This window comes from Prionailurus viverrinus, chromosome B3 (assembly GCF_022837055.1).
Source record: "Prionailurus viverrinus isolate Anna chromosome B3, UM_Priviv_1.0, whole genome shotgun sequence".
Taxonomy (NCBI): Eukaryota; Metazoa; Chordata; class Mammalia; order Carnivora; family Felidae; genus Prionailurus; species Prionailurus viverrinus.
The window spans coordinates 66080561-66089317 of record NC_062566.1 but is presented as its reverse complement, the minus strand read 5'-3'; the positions used below and the strand labels follow the sequence as shown (position 1 = coordinate 66089317).

Sequence of the window (8757 nt, the reverse complement as noted above, 5' to 3'; positions counted from 1 at the left end):
TACATAATTATTATATTAAACTTAGGCCTGGCATTATTGTAAGCATAACTGGGTCTGTCAAAACAGAAGATACAAAGATATAAAGCTGGAGAATTGCAGTCTCCGCATTTCCTTATTCCCACCTCCAGTTCTAAGAAATGTTTCCTGTGGAGTATCCCCTAGGCTGTCTTTCACATCTGCCTGAAACATATATTTACCCAATAATATTAGCCAGACATCCATGCCTCTCTTCACTTGCATTTGAAGTAATTTTGAACTGCCTATTTCCATTTTCAATAGGACCACTGCTCCAAGTGTGATAAGAAATGTGACATAGCCAGGTAATTCAATGTTTCTTTGGTCCTTTTTGTAGATTAGTAACAGTAAAGTGCCTTTTCTGATCAAAGAGTTGTTCCACATGAAATACACTCATAGATCTCCACTATTATAAACCTTTAACGGTATTCTTGGTGGCTGCTTCTGTAAGACCAATAAGGAATCATGCACCCAGCCAATAACTCAGGAAATCAGTGGGTGAGCCCTGATTAGCTGCTAGAGTCAACTGATCCATCCCAGAGAACCTTGAGTGGACTGGACAAGTTGAAAGCATAAATCCTGGCTGGGTTTGCCAATACTATTGCCAAACAAACTTGGATATTCTCATCGCAAGAGAAGACAATAACCCAAGAGACAAGGGTTTGGAAAAGGGAAAAATTAGTTCAGGTGCCTGCAGCTGTGTGAGCTGGCAGGCTCAAACCTTAACTCACTTGTCTGCCTGCAAGGTAGACACCTAGAGTTTTCTAGGAGAGGTTTAAGGGGGTACATGCAAGACAGCAGGAAGGGAGCATGTAATCACAGGTGGGATCAGTATGTGTTTAGCTCCTGATCATGGGCAAGGAAGGGGACATGGGGGGGATGTCTTCTAGGCATTCTGTTGTTATCAGGGCTTTTCTGGTCTGGGGGCTGGAATGTTTCAGTCATTGTCAATGCCTCAAGAAAGTGCTGTTGGGATCTATAGTTGAGCAAGAAGGATTGCTTACAAAAGGATAAGCAAATCCTAGAACTGAATAGGCATCAGTTCTATTAAATTCCCATTTTTACACCACTGAGGCTTCTGGAAGGAGTCCAGTATAATCCTTTGCTGGCTCTGTGCAGACTCTTCTTTTCAGGGAAATCTGTCTAAAATCATCATCAGATGGACGCTAAGTCCACAGTGTTTAGACTAATGGCCTCAGTGGGTATGAGAGAAGTATGCCTACGTTTTTGCTGTTTGGATATTTCCATGCCATTTTATTTAATTATTTCCAGTAGCTGGTTCAGTAAATGCTTTGGGGAAAGCATCTGACAAAAACCTTAGCATTCCAACCTCTTGGCTCAGCACGAGGTCTTTTTTGGGTGGTTTCTACATTGCTTGTCTTAATTTTCCTCCATGTTCCCATAAATGTTTGTGTAACTGAAAGCTGGAAATGAGAGTGGTTTTATTTTCCAATTACCTACAGCCAATTTATTTGCTCACATAGCAAGACCCCTAGTTTAAGAGACTATCAACATCTAAAGGTGTCAATGACGCATAAGCCTAATTCCTCCTACAATGCTAAATAAGGGTACTTGATAGCATCTATCATGCAAATTTTCCCTTACCCTCTTCCTCAGAGTTTTGCTGCCTTTAGGGCTTATTGTGGCTGATTTACAAAGAGCAACAGGCTTCATTTTGGAAACTATATCAATAACCAAGGATTGTGTTTTGATCTAACCAGGAAAGAATCAAATGGTTTAAACCTAGGCTGTCCAAGCCTGGGTGGCTCAGTCAGTTGAGCATCCGACTTGATTTTGGCTCAGGTCATGATCTCACAGTTTGTGAGATCCAGACCCGAGCTCCACATCAGACTCTGCTGATAGAGCAGAGCCTGCTTGGGATTCTCTCCCTCTCTCTCTGCTCCTTCTTCACTTGTGCACTCTGTCTCTGTCTCTTTCAAAAACTAAATAAATACATTGAAACCTAGGCTGTCCAAGCTAGTAGCTACTAGACATATAAGGTTATTTTAGCTAACTGCTCTTTCTTTTTTCTTTTCTTTTCTTTTCTTTTCTTTCTTTCCCCTTCCCTTTCCTTTTCCTTCCTTCCTTTTTTCCTTCCTTTCTTCCTTTCTTCCTTCCTTCCATTCTGTTGTTCTCTCATCCAGGCCCCCTTCCTCTTTTTCATGGTTTCTCTGCAGTTTATATGATGCAATTTTGAATTATCACATTAGAATAACTTCAAACAATATCTTATCAATTCACATATACTGAACTTCTCTATCCTTTCTCTCCTTCGTACTATATTATTATGTCATCCTTTTATTTGTACATATTATAAATGTAATAAATTGTCATTACAGCTTCATTTAACATTTCTGGTGGCCATGAAATATTTAATCTTCTACCTGCTCAAAAATGTTTCTATTTCACTCTTAATTTTGGTATAGAATTCTAGTTTGAGAGGGTTTTTTTTCTTTTCCTATTTTAAGTAGAGTTTGCATAGTTTAAAAAAAGTGTAGAGTTGTTCATTTTTTGTTCTTCTGTATATAATGTATCTTTTTGCCTATGACGGATTTTGAAATTTTATAAATTGCTCATTTTCAGCAATTATTATACGTCTTGAAGTGATTTCTTTGTTTTTCTTGAGGAATTCAAACCTAATTTTGTTTTGTGAATTGATACTTTATTCATTAGAGTTTTTAAACATTATTTCTTCGAATATTTGTTTCCTGTCATCTCTGAATCCAATACCACAAGTGTTGGGTCACTTGATATTTCTTATAGGTCACTCAGGTTCTGTTAAATTTTTCCACAATTTTTTTGGCTTTTGCTTTAGTTTCAATGATTTCTATTTTCTATCCAGAGTGATTTTTGTTGTTGATGTTCCTTTGTCTTTCAAATGGAATTTCTCATTTTCTATCCTGTATTTTACAGCCTGAAAAATTCCATACCATCCTTTTTTTATAGCTTTCATTTTTTCTCTGATTCTGTCTTCTTATAAGTTCCTGATTTAAAAATATCTATTTCAAAAACTTTAATTTAAAATTTCATCATCTAAATATTTCTGAATATGGTTTTCTTGATGATTTTTTTCTCTTGGTTATAGGTCATAGCTTAACTCTTCTTCCAATTATTAATAATTTTTATATATTTAAATTTTCATATTTAGTATTTAAATATTTATATTTGTATTAATTATTGACCCAATAGGATATATAAGTGGTTCTCAACCAAGGGACATTGGCAATATGTGTGGACCTTTTTGGGTGTCACACACAGGGGGATACTACTGGCATGTAATAGAGGCCGGGAATGCAGCTAAATATACAGTGCCCAAGGCAGTCTCCCACAAAAGAAAATTATCCAGCTTATTCAACCACATGGATGTGTTCCCTATAGACACCCCCCTTTGCTTATCAGAGCTCTACAATTATACTATCCTTATAAATGATATGGATGTTATACTAAATTTGTTAGAACATTCAGCCACTTGACAGAAAAAGTAAATTAAGTGAGACAGTGAAAAGCCAGCAGCAAGCATCCATTTGTGCCAAGTTTGAGTACTGTACCTTCCAATCTACTCAATTCATAGGCAGGGAGGTAAAGTCAGAGCCCATATATCGAAGCCTTTATTCTACCTTATGTAAAGGAAGGTAAGAAGCCATCTCCATGTGGCCAACCATAGATTCAAGTTTCTAAAATTCAGAGTGTTTATTATTGCTGCTCTCCTGACTTTCAGCAGCACTTGCAGGACTGACTCCTAGATTCTCAATGTTCTATATTCCATCTACTAAATTTTGTTTTTCTTGGTCCTGCTTTTCAGTTAGAAAACCAGTTGGCCTCTCCTTAACTGATATGCCCCTTACTATTATGCATTTTAAAAACAGATTTCAAGAGGAAAGTGTCCTCCTCTTTGCCCATGGAGGGTCAAAAAATCTATTCCTTACCCTCTAAAAAGGGGGCAAGGAACTTGTAAATTTCTTTACCAACTCAGATACCACTTTACTCAAGATTAGTGCAGATATGAGTTATGTATTGCTGGCTTCAATTTTCTTCAGTCATCTTGGTCTATGACAGAAGTTCCTCATAAACTTTGGTAAGAAATTATGTCCATTCTTTTTAAAAAATTTTTTGGTTCATGCTCTGTCTCTCTCTGTCTCAAAAATAAATAAACGTTAAAAAAAATTTAAAAAGGGCACCTGGGTGGCTCAGTTGGTTGAGTGTCTGACTTCAGCTCAGGTCATGATCTCGTGGTCCATGAGTTCAAGCCCCGCGTCGGGCTCTGTGCTGACCGTTCAGAGCCTGGAGCCTGTTTCGGATTCTGTGTCTCCCTCTCTCTCTGACCCTCCCCCATTCATGCTCTGTCTCTCTCTGTCTCAAAAATAAATAAACGTTAAAAATTTTTTTGGATTCAATGTTGTTCAATACTTTTGATTTTTTTTTGCACCTTTTGGTGGATTTTAGGAAGCAACGTTAAGTGAATATTAACTTTAACTCATAGACTTTAATCTATTTTTTTTAGGTTTCATATACTAACAATCAAACAAATGGAGAAAAAAAATCATTCCATGGTGTCTGAGGTTATTTTGCTGGGCCTCACAGAGTTTCATGAGTGACAGCTTTGCTTATTTTTTTTTTCCATTATCTATACGGTCACTGTATTAGGTAACCTCATTATCTTTGTAGTAAAACTGGACCCTCAATTATACTCTCCCAAGTACTTCCTGCTGGAGAACCTCTCCTTTAATGATAAGTCCCTGATCTCCCTTGCTACTCCTAAAATGATCTATGACCTAATTAGTGAATATAAGGCTATCTCCTATAAAACTGCATGGCCCAGATGTTCTTCCTTCACCTTTTACATGGAAGTGAGATGATGTTGCTTGTAGCCATGACAATTGATAGATTCACTGCAATCTGCAAACCCCTTCATTACAAAAATATCATGATCCATTGTATTCGCATCGGACTTGCAATTCTGTCCTGGACCACTGGTTTTGTTCACACTGTGAGCCAAATGGTGTTCACTGTGCCTTTACCCTTATGTGGTCCCAATGTTGTGAAGTTTTTCTGTGATCTGCCTCAGGTCATCAGACTTGCCTGCACTGACACATCTTGGAGCTATAGGTCATTGCATTCAGTGGACTACTTACTTTGTTCTGTTTCACCTTTCTGTTCGTCTCCTATAGCATCATTCTAATTACTGTCTGGCGTCGCTCCTCCACCAGGTCTTCCAAGTGAGTAGCCCACATTACAGTGGTGGTGCTGTTCTTTGGACCTTGCAGCTTTATCTACATATGGCCATTCAGCAAGATCTCCATAGATAAGATCCTCTCTGTGTTTTATGCAATTTTCACTCCCCTTTTAAATCAAATCATCTACACGTTCAGGAATAAAAACATGAGAAAAGCAATAAGAAAGATAAAGAACAAGCATGTGAGTCCCAGATCAACCTTTTAACTGAAACATTACAATCATGAAAGACATCATCATCATTGTTGCTACTACCATCATCCAAAGACACTGAGGCATATGATTTTGTATGAAATATAAGTCACATCTTGAGAACTGGCAATACTTCCCTACACAACATATATATGCAATAAAACATCCTGAATTATGTATCCAAACACAAACCCTTCCAATATAATCCCATTCATGTATGTTGTAATTTTCAGGTTTTTGTTGTTTTCAGATATTTACTGAGCTTTAACCATGGATGAGGCACTTTGCATGTGTTTTCTCTTAACATTATAATGGTGAAAATAGAGCATATTATTAACATATTCTCAGTAGAAAACTCAGCATTACAAAATTTAATGAACTTGCCACAGAAATAACAAGCACCAAACAGAGAATCTAATCCAAACTCTAACTTCAACATCTATGCCTTTATAACAGATTTTCTATCTAAATTTTAATAACATTCATAAATTTATTCTTGTTCCTGCCACATGTTCCCAATAAATAACTCCCAACAAGAGCAAACAAAAAATTCCCATTGACCTGAAAGTAAAAAAGTCCCAGCCATTTCAGTCTCCTCATACCTCTGATTTAATAGAAGAGTTTATTAAGTCAACTGAAAAGAATGATCCCAATAATCAAGGTGTACTAGGCTTAGTGTTCCTCAATAGAGTAGGAAAGATCATATATGAGATTCAAATGATTCTCTGCGGTGTTTCATAATATTTGCATACCAAGTAATAAAAGTAAATAAAAATGTTTTTCACAGGGGCTGCATCAATTTACATTTCCACCAACAGTGCACAAAGATAACATTGTACGGTAACAAACAGTGACTACAATTATTCTAGTGAAAACTGAGTAATGTACAGTAATGTATAGAACTGCTGAATCAACATATTGTACACCAGAAACTAATATAATATTGTACATTTATTATATGTAAAGTAAATGAGAATATTTCAGTTAAGTAAATGAGAATGATATAACCCAATAAAATTTTACATCAGGTTCACCCCACCAAATAAAGAATCATTATCATCAGATTTATTAGCTGACCAGAAAAAAGAAAGCAATTGGCAGTAAAAGAAGGCAACCATGGACAATTGAGTTTCCCAACCCATTAGTAAAATGCTGATGGTAGAAACCAAGAATATTTTCTTTCTGAATATGTACTAGGATAACTGTGCATTTATGGTATTTATAAAGAAATTTCAAATTCTTTTTTTCTTTTATTTTTCCTCACCAAGAAGATGCTGGTGATTAACTTTACCATATAGTCTCTAGGCTATGGAATGATCCTGTAGGATTATGATTAAGCTACAGGAGATCCCAACATGGCACTGAGATGGATATAGGAAGCTATGAAAACTTCTAGCTTTCCATTTGGAGAAAAGATAAGAATGTCTTAATTTGTATGCAGGATTAATGAATCTTTCAGCTGAAGCAATTATCTTTGATTGGAAATTTAAATAAAGGTGGAGCAGTGTGTATGGAATCTAAGCAACAAAGTGGGAAGAGGATTCAGAATATTTCTCGTGACTCGCTGCCCCATATTAGCTTTTCTATAGTCCTCTCTTTAGTAGATAGCTACAAGCCTGAAAATTACTTTTCCTGAACTCCTTGTAAACTTAAAACTTACTAGTATCAGGTTCTATCAGTGGAAGACATTAACATGATATTGGAAGGCAGGAAAAAGGGGGAAACTTTACATTCCTCTGCCTTGGGCTGTGGCCACAGAGTATCCAGCCACCAGGCCACCGGGCAACCATGGACTCCAGAAATACTTTGGAGGGCTCAGCAGCATCAGTAAAGTGGAAGGGTCCAAGGCTCCTAAAGCTTCATCAAGTGCATGATCTCTTACATTCTTACTCAGTAATAGGCTAGAAGTCCCAACACAGTAATGGTGACACTGTCCCAGCAGCATTTATGTATTATGGGTAATTTCTCTTCCTCTTTTGCTATTCCAGCCTTCAAGGTGGTATCTAATTTTGTGGACCTAGATTTTTCATTTGCTAAATAAGATGTAAGAAGTACATGACTACAAGGACCTCCCAGCTCTACCATATAATTATTATACCTTCAATTATAATAAAATATATAAAATACACAATTGATTTGAGGAAGACAATTCTCCTGTAATAGAATTTCTGTCTAAACTATATAATTCCTTTCCTTTCTATTATATTGTCTTTGTACACTCATAACAACACACATATTAAATGCAGAACTAAAGAAACCATTTTAGAAACTTGCATGGGATGAGAAGGAGAGGAATAAGAGAAACAAATACTGGGAAAGCTATCAACATAAATGAATGCCAGCTTTCCCTCTCAAACAAAATGAAAGGGCATATTAAAGCTGTAAGGTAGGCTTTATTCCTATTAATTACAATATACTTAACTGTATTAACTTCACATCCAAGTTTTTCTGTTGTCAGTGTATCATGGGGCATGAAATTCCATGTAGCAAAGGTATTCATCCCCAACTGTAGTTGCTATATTTATCAAATAATCATTTCTTCAAAGTGCATCTATTAAAATTACTGTCATAAAGGTCTCCAAAGCAAAATTCCTGCTCACTCACCTGATAATCACGTAACACAGACCTTCAAAGAGGGCATGGTGCGTGGCTGTCCTCTGTGTGCTCCTCCAGACCATCATCATCATTTAGCATACACTCTGTGTCCTCCTGGGGGTTGACCTACAAGAACACCATTTTCATCTTTATTTTCCCTAATTTGTATGATTATCCAGTTTTTAAAAATATCTAAGGTAGGAAAGCAATGAATTAAGGTTGGATAATGGTGATAGGATATTTTGACAAGGGCCTGAGTAGAAATGAAAACAAGGAGAACATTACAGGTCATTGGAGAAAAGAGAACAGACACTTCCTGTTCATCTTTACATCTGAATTCAGTCCCTTTTCTAAACGTACCACTCCTCCTACTCACTGTTCTTTATTCTCTTCTTCCTACAAATCCTCACATATTCTCTGAGTCTTGTCATTTTTGTTCACTGATCATAAGGAATGTGTTCACTTTGTAAGTGTTTTGAAGATAATAGCAACCAAGCCTAAAGCTGTATGTGAAAGTGTCACTTGGAATTGGTCACCAACCTTTTAAAATTGTTACAATATGTTATATACACCATGTACTAAATTAAATATTTTTACTTGGTTTATTGCCAGTTTGACTTGATAATTATGTATCTCTATATTGTCTCTAGACATGCATTGATTCATTCTATATAAGAAAATACAGTGTGATTAACTGTAACACAGAAAGATTCCAACATACTT

The 8757-nt window shown here is 36.4% G+C and overlaps 1 pseudogene; it reads left to right on the top strand.

The window, feature by feature from the left end:
- The first annotated feature begins 4541 nt into the window (after nt 1-4541).
- LOC125168079 (olfactory receptor 4K3-like) lies at nt 4542-5454 on the top strand (annotated as a pseudogene).
- The last annotated feature ends 3303 nt before the right edge of the window (nt 5455-8757 follow it).